This window comes from Ursus arctos, unplaced genomic scaffold (assembly GCF_023065955.2).
Source record: "Ursus arctos isolate Adak ecotype North America unplaced genomic scaffold, UrsArc2.0 scaffold_17, whole genome shotgun sequence".
Classification (NCBI taxonomy): Eukaryota; Metazoa; Chordata; class Mammalia; order Carnivora; family Ursidae; genus Ursus; species Ursus arctos.
Window position 1 is genome coordinate 44,625,193 of NW_026622841.1, and position 19,719 is coordinate 44,644,911.

The window sequence follows — 19,719 nt, forward strand, 5'->3', positions numbered from 1 at the left end:
GATGAAACACAAGATAGAAAGAAATAACTGTCATAATAAAAAGACAAAATAATGTGGGTTCCCAGAAAAGGATTTCAGAAGCTTTCAGGAGGGAAAGGCATTTGATCTTGACCTTGAAGGATTTTAGCAAATAGGAAGGAGTAGGTAGAACAATGAGAAAACTAAGTTTGTAATGGGCTCATTTGTCTTCATAATGACCTGGTTGAACAAGATCCTTATTGTTTATGGCACACAGTCCACGGGATCCATTGACATGTGACTACTTAGCAAATCTCTCTCATACATAGAAAATATCAGGTAAAACTGAAGTTATTTCTGGTATATTTCATTTTCCCCATTAGATGTTCCCTGTGTCTGGGAATTCAGCTTGTTTCCTCCCTGACACAGAACATTCTGGAAGAGCTGTAGCCAAGGATCAGAGGAGCTGGATCTAGGCTCTCAATAGATCTTGGAGAAATTCGATTTGTTTCATATCACGTTGCAATCCACCACTGAGTCCGTCTGCAGTCACTCCTCTCTTCCCTATTCTCATCCCCTGACTTAAATTCATGCCATTCTTTCCTGAACTCTGCTGTCTTTTTTGGACACCTTTCTTCTGAAATCTGTGAAACTTATCTGTCCTTACGATGAGAGCCATGAAGGATTTGACAGAGAAATCTAATAAGATTGTAAACTCCTGGAGACAGAGGCCTTTCCTATTTAACTCCAAAGCAGAGTTCCTAGTGCGTTGCTGGAACATGTGTTTAACAAAGGTTTTCAAATTAATTAAGATTAAACTCCACTGCCGAATGGAAATGATTAATTGTGGTAACTAATAAAAGACTATCCAGGATGTATTTCAGCAAAAGAGCTTGGTACATGCCGAATAATTGTTAGAATGATAGTAAGTAAAGAACGTTTTAGGGTCTGCAAAGTTGTTTTGGCTATCCCACAAGGTCAGGGCACCTCATAAAAATGATGGATGCTTTCTGCCTTCCGCCGAGCTGACAGCCCTCATCTCACACTGCAGTTTATGGTTCCTGACCCCGCATTCCACCGCCGACCTGGAAGGGCCGCGTGTCAGAGAGCCAGCTCCGATAAGCCACCTGAAATCTTCCCTCCAAGGCAGCAGGCAGAAGGGGTCCGCTTGAGCCAGCTGGCCCTCCCCCGCACCTTCCCCGAACTTCCCCAGATTCCATCATGATGCCTGTGACGGACAACAGTGCTAATCTCTTCGGGAACACCCCAGAACACAGAGCTCATCTGTGCTTCTAGGCTGGATTTTGCAGAAAATGGGAGATGGCACCCAACCCCCTCCGGCGTGCCAAGAGTGTGGCTGGCCGATGTGATACCCAGGCAGCTGGCACACACTGGCGCTCTCTGGGGCCACTGCAGGAGCTGTGGCTCGTGCTGGGCTCCCCCAGAGTATCTGGCGAGTGCAATCTGCATTACAATATGTGCTCTGATGCTGCGGGGAAAGATGTTCACTTTGTACCGACGGCCACAGGGCACACCAGCCGGCATCTCGGCATCTCGAAGATTTGTGGTTCAGCACCCACCCCTAGGTCGGTAGTCCAGAAACCTGCCTGAAGTCACGAGTACCAACCACCTGGTCAGTGCGTCGGGGCTGTGCGATCGTCGGACTTTCCCTGCCTCCAGAGAAGGCCCCAAATGGGCCCAAGGAGCCGCATACCCCATTTGTAATATGGAAGACACCTTGCTAATTGACAGGCCTGTGATGGTGTGGCCCTTTAAATTACCTTGGCATTAATTGCCTGGACAGGTTGTTCCCTCAAATTGCCCTGGCTCGCTAATAACCTGAGCGGACTGGTGTTTTAAATGACCGCGGCACTAATGGCCCAGGCTGGCTGCTATTTCACATGGTCCTGGCACTAATGGCCTGGAAAGGGGGCTTGCTCTGCAGATGAACGAGTGTCCTCCAAATGGGAACGGATTATGGAAAAAGAAAGAAAAACAAGCATTTGCAAGGGAAATATGAAGGAAGTTTTTGCTTCTCCTCTTGCTACGCTCTAGGCGCTCTGGGACGGGGTCTGGAGCGCCACGCTCCTCTGGAAGCTTCCACGTTCACCTGTCTTTTTACTTGCCGGACCAACCACAGGCCACCGTGACGTCTACATTTCCAAATTAAATTTAAAAAGTGTATCTACAGTTCACTGAGGAAGAAATGGCACTTCCTCTGCCCTACCCAGAGTTCTCCACTTGAATTTCTGTTTGTTCCCATGCCCGTCTCCCACGCCTCCCCAAACCACGTTTTCACCAAGCGTGGATTGATTAAGGGATTGGCTTCCACGCACAAGTCTCCTGTTGAGCCTTTGGGGAAAGAGATATGGAGGCTAGACCCCACCTCTAGGAGCTCCCCTTTAGGGCGGGGAATGGAAAGCCCTTTACCAAAAACTGCGTTGCAAGGTGATTCGCACCATGACGGTGGCACTTGAGGTGCGGAGGGAGCATGGAAGTTCCAAGAGTCTGCAGCTGAGAGGAGCTGGAGAAGCTTCCCACAGAGGTGAGTCTGAAGAAGACAATAGGAGGAACTCCTCAAGACAAGGAGGCAGGGGAGAGAGGGCCTTGAGGGAAAGAGGGACTAGGCACAGAGGCAGAATTCATGAAAAAGCCCAGGTGCAAACTGTCTGTAGGGCAGGGACAAGGGGTGGGAGGCAAGGCTGGAAAGCTGTAGGCTGGAGCCAGACTGTAGAAGCTTCAGGAAAGAAGGGAGAGATTGGAGAAATATTCCAGAGGTGGAGTCTCCTGGATCTGAGCAGTGGCTGTATATGGGCTTTGAGGAGAAGGAGGGGTGGGAGAGGGCTTCTGGCTGCTGGTACTGCTAACTGGGCACACGGTGCCGCCCTTCACAGACATGGGTTTGTGGGAAGGAACAGGGGTGGGGTGCAGAAGCAGGGATGGTAGAACGTGTTCTTTTTGACAGATATTGGTTCTCTGTTCCTCTCTGTCAATGGCATTTCCCCCAACCCACTGCTTACAGGTGCGTGAAGTCAATACACTATTGGAGGTCATGGGAGAGATGCTCTTGTCATGGGGTCTCTCCTGGGGTGTCATCTAGAGGACCATCCTCCCCATTCCGTGTGAGTGGGTCTTCGTACAAATCAGTGCAGAAGGTTCGGTCCCCACAGTTAACAAGAATAAGACAGCAAATCCAACAGCAGTCCCCTCCCTCCCCCTTTGTGTTCCGTTCTAGCTCATTTTCATGGCAATCCAAACTTGCAGTGGCTCTCGGGATGGTTTAGCGATAGGATTTTTTTTTCTTTCTCTTTTCCCTACAATCAGGGGAGTAATAGAAAGAGGAGTGGTTTTAAAAAGGACAGGGTATCTATACAAGATTAACTGTTACTGAAAATCTAAATGCCGCCAATGTACTTTGACAAGTGAAAGAGAAGTTTAGAAATTCTTTTGCACATCTGCAAGATTGACTGAATAAGTGGAGAGAGTGATTGGATGAAAGCAAGTGGCTCCTCTAGAGTCAACTGAATGCAATGGAATCGATCTGAATTGAGAACTGACCATTTGCAAAGCCTTATGCTAGGCACTGGGGCGGGGGGTGGGGGTGGGGTACAAAAATGAACAAAGTGTGGCCCCTGCTGTCAAGGAATTGAATGTCCCAGGCTGGGTTACAAGCACTACGCATTGTATTTAAAGCTGCTTCTAAGGTGAGAAAGAACCTTTCACAATGACCAGCCTCTCCAAAGTGTGAGACAAACGTTTCCCTTTGTAGAAAACACAGCTCCTTTTGGAAGGAAAGTTGGTCTTTCATCCAACCATCAATAGATGTAGCGTTTGCAAGTACAGGGTGCCTTGCTGGGCACAGAGGGAGGTTTAAGATGGTCAGCCATGGGTCCTGCCCACCAAGGTTTTACCTGTGAACATCTAAAGCCCCTTAATGTCAGAGGAAAGGTATAGCAACTTCGATATTTTTGTTAAACTCTCTTAGGATGACTTTTAACCCAAATAATGATTCTTAACAACAATTTATGTCATTTGGGAGCTAGAAGGGAGCCTAGAAGTCTCCCCTAACCTCACACCCATTTATTAAGAGCAGGTCCAGAGAGGTAGAATGGTCTGCCCAACAACACACAGGTAGGCGGTGGCAGATTCAGAATTGGGACCTCATCTAGTCCTATTCTCTGTAGCCTGTCTCTTGCATCGAGAGATGCAACAATACAGAAACAAAATTTAAAGACAGAGAGAGAGCCAGGAGCACCCTAAGTCATGAGAAAATCTTGGCATCTCTAGGTAGTTTCCTTCCCTTCGGAAAATATATTTGCAACACTCTCTCTATGGACCTGACTTTGCCAAGTTCGTTAATAGCATTCATAGATCCGTAAAGAGAAAATCTGCCGGCAAAGGTAAGAAGTAAAAGACCCTCTAAAGTTGCATTAACGTCAAAACCAAGGAGAAGGCAAATAATTACAACTAGCAGCCACAGATTTTTCTTCCAGCACAACTTGGAGATGTAGAGTGGGTGTTTTCTTCCTTATGAAATCTATAAGGCATGATCTTGCCTCTGGGCCTTCATTTTACCCCTTTCCACTTGCCCTGATGTTCCTTCCAGACCTTGATCACTCCCAGCTCTTTGAGGATGCCTTCCCTGACCCCTTCTGGACCCTATCATGAGCTTAAGAGATGATAAGATTAGATCAAGAAGGAGAAGATTATGATAATGAAGCCAGTTTTCTACTTTAAAAAAATTCTCTCATCTTCCTTTGAGTCTTCACAACAGCCTGAGGTCATCAGAGTAGTTTCATTGTCCCATTTGACAGATGAAGGCATTGAGGCTCAGTGGGAGAGAAGGAATCAAGTCCCAAACCCGGCTTTCTACCTCCAAGTCGGGTGTTCTTTCCCTTGCATTACCCTGTCCTCACCGTCACTCAATTTCTAGGACTTCAGACACGTCTTCTGCATTGTCTTTTTTTTTTCTTTTTTGTATTGGAGTAAAATACATATAATGTAAAATTTACCATCTTAACCATTTTTAAGTGTACAGTTCGATGGTATCAAATGTTCTCATAATGTACAACCATCACCACCACCCATCTCCAGAACTCTTTTCATCTTACAAAACTGAAACTCTGTCGCCATTAAACACTAACTCCCCATTCCCCTTCCCCCAAGCCCCTGGCAACCACCATTCTACTTTGTCTACTTGTCTACTTGTCTACTTTGCATTTCCCTGATGATGAGTAATGTACGGCATCTTTTCATTTGTATGTTGCCCATTCCTATATCTTCTTTGGAGAAATGTCCATCCAAATCTTTCACCCATTTTTAAATCAAGTTGATTTCTTTGCTGTTTTGAGTTTTAGGACCTTTCTATATAGTCTGTATATTAAGCACTTAGTAGACGTGTGATTTGCAAATATTTTCTCCCATTCTGTGGTGCCTTTGGTGTCATATTCAAAGCATCGTTACCAAACCCAATGTTGTGATGCTTTTGCCTTATGTTTGCTTCTAAAAGTTCTATTGTTTTAGGTCTTACATTTAGATCTTTGATGCATTTTGAGTTAATTTTGGTATATGGTGTTGTATAAGGTCCAACTCCATTCTTTTGCATGTGGAGATCCAGTTTTCCCGGCATGATTTGTTGAAAAAGCTGTCCTTTACCCACTGAATAGTCTTAGCACCCTTGTCAAAAATCATTTGACCATATACACAAGGATTTATTGTTAGATTCTCTATTCTATTCCATTGGTCTCTGTATCTGTTCATGCCAGTACCATACTTGATTGTTGTAGCTTGGCAGTAAGTTTTAAAATCTAAAAGTGTGAGTCCTCCAGCTTTGTTATTCTTTTCCAGGATTGTTTTGGCTATTCAGGGTCCTTTGAGATTCCAAATGAATTTTGGGATTTTTTTTTTTCCTATTTCTGGAAAAAAAAATCATTGAGGCATTGATAGAGATAACACTGACTCTGTACCCTGCTTGGGGTAGTATCGACATTTTAATAATACTGTTTCTAATCCATAAACATGTGATATGTTTATATTTACTTATCTCTTTTTAATTTCTTTCAGCAAAGTTCTGTCGTTTTCATGGTACCAATCTTTTACCCCCTTGATGGATCCCTAAGTGTCCTATTCCTTTCGATGCTATTATAAATGAAATTGTTTTCATAGTTTCCTTTTCAGATTGTTCATGGTTAGTGTATAGAAGTATGATTGATTTTATGGGCTGCCTGGATGGCTCAGTTGGTTAAGCGCCCAACTCTTGATTTTGATTCAGGTCATGGTCTCAGGGTCAGGAGATCGAGCCTGGCACTGGGCTCCATGCTCAGCAGGGACTCTGCTTGAGTTTTTCTCACCCACTCTCCCTCCCCCTTTGCCCCTCCTCCCACTAGTGCTCATGTGTGCTCTTTCTCTCTCAGATAAAAAAATAAACAAAAATCTTTAAAAAAAGAAAGATAACGGATTTTTGTGTATTGCCTTTGTATCCTGTTACTTTGCTTGATTTATTTGTTCATTATAACTTTTTTTGTGGAATCTTTAGGAATTGCTACATATAAGATCATATCATCTGCAAACAGAGGTAATTTTACTTCTTCTTTCTGATTTAGATGTGTTTTATTTCTCCTTCTTGCCAAATTGCTCTAAAACTTCCAGAGCTCTGTTGAATAAAAGTGACAAAGCAGACATCCTTGCCTTATTCCTGATCTTAGGAAAAGCTCTCAGATTTTCACTACTCAGTATGAGGTTTACTGTGGGTTTTTCATACATGGCTTTTATTATATTGAGGTAGTTTCCTTTTATTCTTTGTTTTTATCATAGAAAAGTGTTCAATTTTGTCAAATTCTTTTTCTGCATCAATTGAGATGATTTTTTTCCCTTTGTTCTATTAATGTGGTGTATTATATTGATTGTTTTTTGTTTGTTAAATCATCCTTGCATTCCAGGAATAAATTGTACTTGGTCATGGTTTAGAATCCTTTTAATATTCTGCTGAATTCGGTTTGCTAGTATTTTTGTTGAGGATTTTTGCATCCCTGTTCATAAGGGATATTAGCCTGTGGGTTTCTTTCCCTGCAGTCACTTTGTCTGGCTTTGGTATTGGGGTAATGCTGGCCTCATAGAATGAGTTAGGAAGTGTTCCCTTCTCTTCATTTTTTGGAAAATATTGAGAATGATTGGTATTAGTTCTTCTTTGAATGTTTGGTAGAATTCACCAGTGAAGTCCTCAAGTCCAGCAATTCTATTTGTTCTGAGATTTTGAATTCCTGATTCAATCTGCTTTGTAGTTACAGGTCTATTCAGATTTTCTCTTTTTCATGATTCCATCTTGGTAGGTTTGTGTTTCTAGGAATTTGTGCATTTCATGGAGTTTATTGTTTGTTGCTTATCGTTGTCCATAGTGTTCTCCTATAATCTTTTTTGTTCCTATAGAATCCATAGTAATGCCCTGCGTTCATTTCTGATTTTAGGAATTTGTGTCTTCTCTCTCTCTTTTTCTTAACCCATCTGGCTAAAGATTTGTCAATATTATTAATCTTTTCAAAGAACCAACTTATGGTTTCACTGATATTTCTCTATTGTTTTTCCATTCTCAATTTAATGTACTTTTTCTCTAATCTTTATCTTTTTCTTTCTTCTGCTAGCTTTGGATTTAATTTCTTCTTCTCTTTCTAGTTCCTTTTTTTTTTTTAATAATTGTGCTATCATTTTGATTTCTTTTTTTTTTTAAGATTTTATTTATTCATTTGACAGAGAGAGAGACAGCCAGCGAGAGAGGGAACACAAGCAGGGGGAGTGGGAGAGGAAGAAGCAGGCTCCCAGCGGAGGAGCCCAATGCGGGGCTCGATCCCAGGACCCTGGGATCACGCCCTGCGCCAAAGGCAGATGCTTAACGACTGAGCCACCCAGGAGCTCCTCTTTCTAGTTCCTTAAATTGTAAAATTCAGTTGTTCATTTGAGACCTTTCTTGCTTTTAATGTAAGCACTTACAGCTATAAATTTCCCCCTTACCACTGCTTTTGCCACATCTTGTCAGTTGTGTTATATTGCATTTTCATTTTCATTCTTCGGTAAGTATTTTCTAATTTCATTTGTGATTTCTTCTTTGACCCACTGGTTTTTTTTAAGAGTTCATTGTCTAATTTCTACAACTTTGTGAATTTTTCCGTCTTATTTCTGTTATTGATTCTAAATTATCTCATGGTGGTTGGAGAAGTTACTTCATATGATATCCACGTTTTTTAATCTATTGAGACTTAATTTGTGACCTAACATATGGTCTTATATGGAAAATGTCCCATGCACATTTGAGAAGAATGTGTGTGCTGTTGTTAGGTAGAATGTTCTGTAGATGTCTCTTGGCTCTAGTTGGTTTAGTGTAAGTTCCCTATTTCCTTATTTATCATCTGAGTGTTCTATCCACTATTCTGAGTAGGGTAGTAAAGTCTCCAGCTATTATTGTGGGACTGTTTCTCCTTTTAATGCTGTCAGGTTTTGCTTCTATATAGTCTACAGATAGGTATACACATATTTATAACTGTTCTATCTTCTTGCTGTATTGAAACTTCTATTAATATACAATACCCTTCTTTGTCTCTTGTAACTTCTTTATGATTAAGTCTATTTTGTTTGCATGCATTTTAATTTATTATTATTCTCGTGTATCTTCTCTCCAAAACTAAATATAATCCCTTAAATACAGTTCTTTGTATCACCAACATCTGTTCATTGAATGAATAAGTGAGCAAAGTACAAATGCAAATAGCTTTACATTTAGAAGGCAACAATACACGCAAAGAAGGCAAAAGCAATCGTGGGAAAACAGAGGAGTCAGCAAATAGTTCAGAGATCTTGAAATTAAGGACTTGTGATCCTGTTTGAATGTATCAGTATGTCTTTTGTGTGCGTAAGCTCTTTAACCACATTTAAAAATAGTCAGTTCTTCAGGGTGCACAAAAAGGCATAGTCAATTGAATTTTCCATATATGAACCTTTGAAACATCTTCCTCTAAGTGGAAAGGAATGCTTTTGAAACAAACTATTTGAGAAATTATATAGGCCAGATGGAAGCCATTGAGATGTCAGGCCATCCTTGTCTATTTGTTCCCCAGTTGGTTTCAGTTTGCTAGTGAAGTAGTTGTATAACTTTGAAAAGAAAAAAAAAAAACTTTTAATACTTCTTAGTAATGGGCTCAGCTAGCCCCCAAAGTGACTTCTGGAACATCAAATTAGCTTTTGTGATAAATATTGCCATGAAACCAGTAATTAGTTTCTAATGATCCTGCATTTTTCATCAGCTGTAAAGCCATAAACAGATGAAGATTTTGGCTCCTTGGCAAACTCTTTCTGACACAGATACCTGGGAAAAGAAAAAAAAAAAAAAAAGATCTTTTGTGGTGCCCCAGGCCATAGAAATCTGGCAAGGAGCTCATGTGCTTCCCCTCTGGATTATACAGCAATTTATCCACCAATATTTTTAACTCCCTCCCAAATTGTGACTGTAAGCATTGCAGGTCAAGCTAACGAGTGAGTTTTTTTCTGACTCAGTCCTAAGGAGAAAGAAAAAGGACTGTCAGGTCTATAGATGCTTCTTTGACCTGCAGAAAGGAAGAAAGCTAACACGATAAACAGTAAGCCCTACCAAAGCAATGGAAGCAAGTCCTATTCTTCACTTAGATTTCATTTGATAAATTGGGACTTATCATAAGGATTTTTTGTTCATCTCATTCAACAGATTTTTGGAAGACATTCTATATTCTAAACACCAGCCTAGTTGCTAGCATGCAAACCTGAATCACATACTGTCCTGGCTCTTCTAATTTAGTTGCTGGGTTATGAGGTAGAAGAAAGGATAAATAAAGCAATCGATGCAATATGTCCTGTGTCACCATAGAAATTTCTCCAAGTACAAAGATAGAAGGAAAGAGCTATAGTCTCTGCTATGGATGTTAGGAAGATTATAATGAGAAAGTGAATTTACCATTGAAAACATCTTAAAGGATGAGTAGGAATATTTAGGCAAGGGAAATTAAGGTGAACAAACATAAGACCAAAGGACACATTGCACAAGGGAACAGGAAGCACTTCCGGTGGCTGGAACAGGGGATGTCCATAAAAATGGCAGCAGGTAAGTTCCGTAATGAGTTTCTGTAGTGTCCGTTCAGCAAAAAGGTTGACCAGTGGGGATTGCAGCATAAATATTAATGAAAAGTCTATAAACAGTCTGAGAAACAGTCATTGAGAACAGAGCCAACTCATGCTTTGCTTTCAAAAAGTAGAATATTCCAAATTTCTACTAACATCGCACTCAGAAATCTCTTTGAGGCTTTATGTTCTCACTAACATAAGTCATGGCAATACAGGGGAAACCATTAAAAAAAAAAAGGCACTGACTACAAACCAAGGGATCCTGAGTATATTTTTCCTTCTAACCTGTTCCGCTTTTTGACATAGCATTTCACCTCTCTGAACTGCAATTTTCACGCCTATCATATGCGTTAGACCAAGAGTTCTTATTCTGCGTCCCCTGACGAGCTCCAGAGGGTTTGTGGATACCCTGAAATGATGGACAAAATCTTACGTGTGTGTACGGGTGCACATCTTCCCAGAAGAAAGCACGCAGTTCTTGTGAGTTTTTCAAAGGCTCAATGATGACAAAAAACAAAGCAAACAAACAAAGGAACTGCATTAAATGACCTTTAACGTCAGCTCAAAAATTCTGTAGTTCTCTGAGCCTGTGTTCCATAGAAACTTAGTTGTAGACTACCATACGGTCAACTTTTATAAAACTAGTAGACTAGTCATTTTTAAAAATACTGCCACAGCATATGAGTGTCTATCAATCATTTGTGAGGTAACGGGTTCCTAAACCAAATAACTTGCTGAAGACCACACGAAGATAGGATGATCTTGTAATTCGTCATCTGTACCTTACACTCTTGAGGATGACAGGAGACACTATCTGATGGCGTTCCAGAGCAGTATGCTGCAATGAGGGATGTTCTAGGCAAACCCAGCTGTGTGTGTGGTCTTCCCGGGCAAGGAGCCAATGCAGGTAACCAACCAAGGACTAATTCAACCTAAAATCTGCATTGGTTCTAGAGCTTTGGGTGACTTCCTTCATATTGTTGACGTTTACGTTGGCTGTAATCCTCCCTGAGATTGATACGTTGTGAGAATTTAGTCTATGTTTGGAGCAACCAAAAATTGAGGGCCTTTAACAGAAGGACGTGAGGTGGCAGGTAGGAGCTGGAGGGACATCCCTGGAGAATGCTAGTGGGACTCCAGGCTCCATCCCACGGGGTGACGGCACTTTCCCCTGATCACCTCCGGGATTCAGTATTTACCTGTAAGTTCTGGAAGTCAGATTCACCAGTGGATCCAGACGTGGTTGGCCTCGAGTACAAAAGATATAAAGTCATGATTCACAGAAGAAACTCAAAGGGATAGTAAATAATATAAGAATAATTATCCTCATTTGTAGTCAGGAAAATGCACATTAAAGCAACAAGGTGATACCACTTTTTGCTAATAAGTCAACAACACAAAAATATTAGTAATAGCTAACACTGGAAAGAGGAGTGTCGTGTCTTAAATCTATATACCTCTGTATTTTTAAACTGATTGTATTCCTGCATCTTGTAATTTTAAGAAGCGAAGTTAAAAAATAAATACAACGAAACAAAAATTAAGAATAGAGGAAAGCAAAAGAAAAAATAAAGGAAGAGATAGAAAAGAACAGACAGAAGGGGACCAGGGCAAGGGGTAGAGCCCTTGGAAAATGTGAGCAGAGAGAAATTGCCAGTGACACAGTGGTCATAGAATCTTTAGGAACATGAAAGTCTACAATCCAATTCTAAGTGTTCTCATGTCTCTGACATAAACCTCTCCTTCAGTAAAGTCTGACACTCACAAAGGTTTCGTGCAGTTGTTCTTGGACTCATGGGAGCAGAGGGACCGGAGAAGCCCAAGACTGGAGACTCCAGCAGGGGCAAGATTCAAGGAAGGGCAAAAACTCAGAGCCAGAGTGACGGTGAGAGCCCAGGCTCCTAGGGATTTATGGGAATCTTGAGGAAAGCTTTGCAATTGCCATGGAACACAGGAGAGGAAATTTGCGGCAATTTCAAATCTCAAAAACACAAATGAACCCAACTGATATCTTAGGGACATAGCAATGTAAGAACTTCAGGAGGGCCTGTGTCACACTGTCTCTGTCAGATGATTTTGTTCATTTCTGCTTTAATCTACTATGTATTGAAGTTCTTTCTAATTCTCAGAGAGTGATTTTATTTCCAAGTCCTTGGGCTACACTTCCCAATTGTCCCAATGTACCGATCACAGGCAGGGAATGCAAACATTTGCCATAATTAATAGCTCCTATCACCCGCTTCCTGTAAGGCCAAAATATGTGGCAAATTAGTAAGGTCACTTAAAGTACATATGCCGCTGGTACCGTCCGTTATTATTTGGATCTTTAAATTTTGCAAATGGAAACAATACCTGATGTTAATACAGCATCTCATAGAAGAGTTTACCGTGCACTTCAACATTGTAATTTGGCATATGTCTCAGTGATATGTGATAAGATTACATTCCAAGTGCAACACAGGATACAGAAGTATAAAGAGAATGCACCACTGTGCACCTGCGTGAAAGCAGGCAACAGTCCACAGTTGGAGAAGTAACAGCCAGCTCAACCAGGGTGTTACAGCACGTAGATGCTCCAAGGGCCCAGGAATACAGCCTAGAGAGGCTGGGCTTATTTAGGCTCCAAGGGCCCAGGAATACAGCCTCGAGAGGCTGGGCTTATTTAGGCTCCAAGGGCCCAGGAATACAGCCTCGAGAGGCTGGGCATATTTAGGCTCTAAGGGCCCACGAATACAGCCTAGAGAGGCTGGGCGTATTTAGGCTCTAAGGGCCCAGGAATACAGCCTCGAGAGGCTGGGCTTATTTAGGCTGGGCTGGTTGATGCTCCTTGTGTTAGACACTCTCCACTAGCTCCCATCAGCCCCATTCTATTCTCCCTCCTTTACTGCACTCCTACAGGCTGACCCTTACAAACTGTATCACCCAGGCTCACATAACCTCTGGTTCCTGCTCAGGTTGCTATGGGAGGCACACTCGGGATACTGGTGAGAAAGGGAAGGAGGGACAGAGAATGGTCTGAGTATTTCTCCTCTGTCCCCTTCTCCTTTGACAGTACATCCTTGGCCGGGGCTATATGTTTTCCCTGTGGCTTCTCTCCATGGCTCACGCTCTCCGTGGGGCTCCGATGATACCGTTTCTCTTCCTGTCCCTTCACACCTGGGGGTGGTAAGGGCTTCCAGCCATCTCTAACCTCTGATGTCTCAACCCCTAGTTGGTTCTCTCCACCTGTTCACATCAGTCAGTAGTGTCTACATTAAACGTATTCAGTCAACAACCTGAGTAGAAATCCTGACAGACCCTGATCGATTCACGCTAAAACAAAGATCCATTTCTCACCTGCGCTCTCTGTCCATCATGGGTTAGCAGGCAGCTCTGATCAGGTCGAAGGCTGATGGGCACTCTGACTCCTCCACAGGAGGCTTCCACAACTGAGAGATAGTCTAAAGGAAGGTCTAAAACACTCTGGCCAGGAGGCGACATATACTGTTTCTTCTTATAGTCCATTGGCCACTAAAAGCCATGTTTCTGGCTCTACCTGACCGCGGTCGCTGGGGGGTCATGTGGGGGAGTACGTGGGTATTTCGTGAACAATAAGTGTCCCCCACCCCCGGGCCAAAGGAAGGTGTGGGCATTCCCATTCTGGGGAGGGAGCAGGAGGGGTTTAAAGCAAGTCTTCGGGGATTTGGAGAAACGCGGTTCAGAAATCTGCAGTATTGTAACAGTGTTCACGAGCACATGTTTCCGTGTGCTCCTATAGATAGAAGATAACTCCAGCTGTGATGTGTCAATAACTGGTAATGATAGCTTCTACAAAACCATTTTCCAGAGCTGTGGGGTCTGTGGACTTTGAATTTTTGGAGACGATACTAGGAGCTTGCTTAATATTGCGGGGAGGCTTTCCGTCTCAAAAATAAACACTCCTTACTTCATAATTTTGCTTGGGAATAGCCCTGATTATATTCTCCCAGTTATTATTCTCACCAACCACTACAACTCTTTGGGGGGTGATAATCCTGGGTAGAGACAGGTATAGGAGGCCTGAGATGACTTTATGTAATGGAGAAACTATCCCCGTAGACTCATATCTTCTCTCTACCCCCAAGGAACCACCTAAAGGAAAAGAATCGAGTTCACTCTCTTTTCCCCAAAACAAGAGATTTCAGTTCAGCATAGCAATTACAATTATGGAATCTCAAATATTCATGTAGTTGTTCAGTAAATATTTATTGAGTTCCTATTAGATGTCAAATGCCAGGCAAAGCTTTAGATCCTGAAAATACGGTAGGAAACAGGCAAGCACAGTCCTCCCCGACCTGCTCTCCTGGGAAAGACTCGGGCATTAAATAATGAATCACACAGTAACTTTTTTGTGTGACAGATGTGACAAAACCTACAAGAAGAATCGCAAAAATGGGATGAGAAAGTTAAGAGGGCCTACCCAAGACCAGGGGTTTAGAAGGACGTGGTGGAATAGGGTACTGGGTAACTTCTAGCCTGGAATGACCCTTGTTGTTCAGAGAGGATAGGAAGGGGAAGAAGGAGGAGTTGGAGCGGTGTCATCTCTCCAGAGGAGGAAGAGAGAAGAGTTGGGGTGGTCTCATCTCTCCAGGGTTTCTAATGTAGAAAACATACACCTTCGGGGTGTAAAGCCTTAGCCTTACCAGTTGGCTACTAGAGTTTCCCCAACTGGAAAAAAAACATTCTAGCAATTTCATGACCAAAGTCTAACCAATAGACCACCAAATCAATGTGGGAGGGGGTCCTGCTTGAATTGAAGGGGTCCAGCTCCACTCGGGCAGGCCCAGCACGCCAGACTGGCCAGCAGGACAGCCCGTGGGAAGATGATTTGCCTGAGAGACCAGGTCCCCAGCCTGCTGAAAAGCCCTTGATGAAAGAAGGGCTCAGACAGACAAGTTCTTCTTCCCCCGCCCCACCCCTAGACAGAAAATCTATTATTGTAAGAGAGAGGTGAGTACTTAGCGGAAAGGAGAGTCGGAAATAAAAAGTGAAATTTTTATTTTCTACCAAAAACTCCCATCAGGGCCCCCGTAGACCCCAGGATGGGAAAGCATTGTACAAAAAAAGAGAGGGAGGCAGCATGCCCTTCTGAAGCGGGGAGAGGACACAGCACTGCCGGGCCGTTGCGACAGCCTGCGGGGGCCGTGCCCAGCAGCCATGGCAGAGCCCCCGGCACCGGGGCCCCGTCAGGGCAACTCACCTGCTGCTCGAGTCATTGACAAGGCAGGTCCACACTCCTTGGCAGGCGGCAGAAGTCTCAGCAGCCGATATCAACGAAGGGGGCCAGAGCAGATGAGAAAAAAAATTGATGGACACCACCTGGTAGCTGACAGTAGTTATTCATGACCACACGAGCGAAGCCCCCTGAGAACTCCCAGGAATAATTTGAAGGGACTTTGTGAAGCACTGGATAACCTGCAATAATAAGCAATAGCGAGGGGAGTGAACGCCAGCAAAACACAGGTAATTAGTAGATCAGAACGTAGATGACAATTTCCTTTGGTAACTTCGCGAAGCACCTCTGGGTCAGCGTGGCGGCGTGATGGGGTCTCAGCCGTGCAAATACCTCTTGCAAGGACAAACCGGCAAGCCAACGTTTTCAAATCAGGTTTTGGAGGGTGACAGGGAAAATTGTCGACCGCCGGAGGCAAAAAAAAAAGCCAAATGACAGAGAAACCGGTCAAGAATCTAAAAAGAGTGGGGGGGAGGGGAGGCTGTAGAATCAACCACAACAAAGGTCAGATGCCAGAATTTACGGGAAGGAGGAAAGTCAGCAAATAAAGACAAAGAAGTTCAGGAGACCCATTTTTAACCGGCTCCTGAGTTTGGTAGGAAGGCCGGGAACCGGGAAGAAAGGCTGAAAGACAAAGGAACTGCGAGGAGCTGGATGCCTTTCAAGCACACAGACCTGCAGGCACTGGGACAAGCCAGACTAAGGTGTGAGGGGACCGGAAGCCAGCGAGATGCCAAGTTGGCTGAACACAGATCCCTGCAGAGACCTCAGAGGCAAACGGGCCAGACTGCTGCAGAGGAGCTCAAAGAAATAGCAGGATTGTATGGAGAGAGGGGGAGAGAGAATGGGGGAGAGAAGAGAGAGAGAGATTTTAGAGAAAACGTCACAGAGAAGGAGCTTTCCCCGGAAAAGCTCCGCTGAGACCTTTCAAACACGGGCTGACCCCGAGACCACGTGAGATGGGGATCCCAGGCCCTGCCCCACCGATGCCCAACCCCGGTCCGCTCCCGCCTTGGGCAGAGCTGCTCACTGTCCTCCTGAGGGTCACGATTCCTAAGGGCAAATAACAGAAATCAACTCTGGCCCAGTTAAACACAGAGTTGTGTTTTCCAGACCCTGGGAAGTTGACAGAAACACTAAAACACCTGAAGAACCAGATTTGGGGGATGAGGTCCAAAATCCTGCCACAGAACACTTCCGGGGGGCACCGCTGCTGCCACCCTCAGGCCCAGACACTGCGGCCAGTCCCTCCAAGACTCCAGGCTGCTGGCCGTGACCACCACGGCCCAACACCCTGGAACCAAAGAGAGGGTCTTCAAGGCCCCCCTAACTCTAGAACGGGCAGAGTGCACGTTCTAGACACAGGGGAAAGTGGGAAAGCTAGTGTTCGGCACTTTCCCCTTCAGCCGGCTGCTCTGCGTCCCAGGAAGATCTGCAAGGTGGTGGCTCCCCGAACAGGGGACGATGGATCCTTCAGACGCTGAGGGGCCCAGAGAGGAGGGGCCAAACGAGGAGGGCCCGCCACTGTTAGCCCCGCGCCCGTGTCGCGCAGCCTCAAGGTGTCAGGAAGGATCGTATCCATCTCGGCACTTACCGTGCCCCAGCTCTGCACACCTCCCCCCCACACCTCTTCACCCCCTGGTACTCAGCGCTTCTGCTGCTCTTCCCCGCTGCAAGGCTTAGAGGGAGGCCCGAGCAGCAGCTGAGCAGGCCGCCAGGAGGATGCAGGGGAGGGTGAGGGAGGGCGAGGGAGGGCAAGGGAGGGCGGGAGGGAAGAAGCTGTCTCTCCTCTGTGCCCAGGAGGGCCTGTGGCTTCTGCCCTCCCTAGTTTGAAGGGGAGGAAACAGGCTCTGTGAACATTCCCCAAAGTACAACTGTCCATCTGTTACACTTGGATGTAATGGGGGTGTTCTTTTTTTTCTTTAATCATTTTGCTCCATTTTACTGGTAGCCTCCATGCTGTTTAAGCAGGTAATCATCTATTCCTTAAAAACCCTGGCACGATTTATCAGAGAGTCTGCTTGGCTTTCTAATGAGTGATCATAATAGCTGTGCTTGCTGGTGGCTCCTTTTTTTTTCCATTTTCAGATTTATCAAGGTCTGATTTAATTGCCATAAACAAGGAAAAACAAGATCAAATTAACAGATGAAATCATAGGGTTTGGAACTGATACATATTAATGAGCTCTTACTTTTGTGATCTGTCTAATAATGACCGCACACCTTGATAAAATTAGCCTAAAGGAAAACAAACATATCAGGGCACTGCAGTGCTTGGATGCTTCTAGGCTGGGAAGCCACCAGATACGGAGAGAAGCTTCCTCGGTGAGCCAGAGGGAGTGGGAGCAGGGTCTGCAGGACCCACGGCCTCCGTTGCCCCACGGCGGAGCCCCTGTCCCGTTTCAGCGGGATGGTGCCCGCCCGTCCTGTGAGCGGCCCAGCACTGCCCACTCCCCAGGCTCCCAAACAGCCGAGCAAACCCCCTTGGCAGTGCCCCAATCTGAGAAATCAGACACAATATAAGCCGCTCCTCGGTGGAATTCTCCTCAGTCCTTTTAACAGGCTTGAAGTATTTTACATCCTTAGGAAAACCACCTTTGAATTAGGGGTTTTGTTCTCTGGATTGTGCTTTGTATTTGCTCTAATCAAATTCCCTCTCACCCAGATAAGCATTAAATGTGGATCACATCAGAGGCGAACACTTGCAACTCCCTGCCTGCTCTTCTCAGAGAGGAGAACTTGCCTTTGTTATGGAAATGTTTCTCGGGAGTGAGCCGACTCTGGGAAGCCGGCACCAGCCACAACACACCCTTTCAGCCCCTGCCTTTCTGCACCGTTTCAAGCCCCGCGCCGTGAAGGAAAGGAGGAGTCTTATTTGGGACGGGAGTTCTGTTTCTACTGAACACACACACCATCACATTTTCCAACCAGCCCCTGGATGGTGGTATTGTGAAGCGGTTAAGGATGCCAGCTTGGAGTCTGAGAATTGGGGTCCACCTCCCTGTCCTGCCACCTCCAGCTGGAATCTCAGATAAGTCATTGAACATCACTAAGCCTCACTTTCTCCATCTGTACAACGGAGGTAATAAATACATTTACCTTCAAGAGTCGTTGCCAACTGGATGAGGTAACATCTATAAAGCACGGGGAAGGGTTCTTAACACATAATACGTACTTGAAATTTTCTTATTTTTACTGCACGTGGTTTCTCTCCATTCTATCATTAAACCTCAAAGCATTCTTAACATAAGCACTCTACGTTCGTGGTGACGACATAGAGCGGTGATTGGCAAGTGGGGTCCTCAGACTAGCATCATCGGCATCATATTAGAGAACTGGCTAGAAAAGCAAATTCTCAGGTCCTACTCCAGGGAAACCTACATTTTCATGACAATTCCGGGTCATTGGGGCACATACTTCAGTCTCAGGGCCATTAGTATGAGGAGAGTATGGTATAGGGAACTCCTCTTAGAAGAAACGTTGTCCTATTAATTTCACCTGCCCAAATCTCTGCTTTGTATCCATTGGCTGTTTCTCTTTCTGTTTAGTGGATTGACATTTACAAAAGTGACTGCAGTTGGCGTATAGTGAGAGTGATAGCAAGCATGAAAATGAAATGAGCCACATTCTACTTCCCTGACTCAGCTTTTCCAAAACGAAGTTTCAAAGACAGTTAAAACTGTGTGTTCCATTTTGGTAGCAAAGCAGAGAATCACTGAATCACCGCTCCAGCAGAAAAGGGAAGTCTTTGGATCAATCAAAAAGACTGGAAGCTATCTTCTCTTGACTCTGGTGGGATTCGGGACAGACAAAAGAGAAAAGGCTATGGAAAATGTAAATCTTTTTATCCCAAAGGTTCCGCAATACTGATGATAAACATGGGGGCAATTGCAATGTTTTTAATGATAAAACTACATTCTGAGGTTATGGATCTTTTGTGGGGTTTATGTGCACAAAAGAGTGGTATTTATAAATTGGCCAGTCGCGGCTCAAGATGCGAAAGTTCATGGTTTCTATACGTACCTGTAATATTTTAGGTTCCACTGAGGAAGATTTGCAAGCTGCAGTCATGAGAACTTGCATTTTTGCCTTAAGCCGTGATTTTGATCTAAATATGCTCTAATTTTGAGTCCTTTGTTTTAGAGATTGTGTTATTATTACTGGTAAGATAATTAAGTGAGTATTTGTCTTAATAATTAGGCAAAATTACTGCTTTCTTCTATTCCCAGAAAGTGCTGTGGGGCCCGAGGCAGCGGGTCCCGCTTTGGGGCTATCCGCGGATTTTACATCTTGAATTACTTGTCCCCAACACTTGTAGCAAAAGATCCTTTCAAGGAAGTTTGGCAACAATTACTTTCCCTCGCCAGGGC

The 19,719-nt window shown here is 44.2% G+C and overlaps 1 pseudogene; it reads left to right on the plus strand.

The window, feature by feature from the left end:
- The first annotated feature begins 2,418 nt into the window (after positions 1–2,418).
- Positions 2,419–19,719, plus strand: part of LOC113253187 (ras-related C3 botulinum toxin substrate 1-like) — a 127,222-nt pseudogene continuing 109,921 nt past the window's right edge.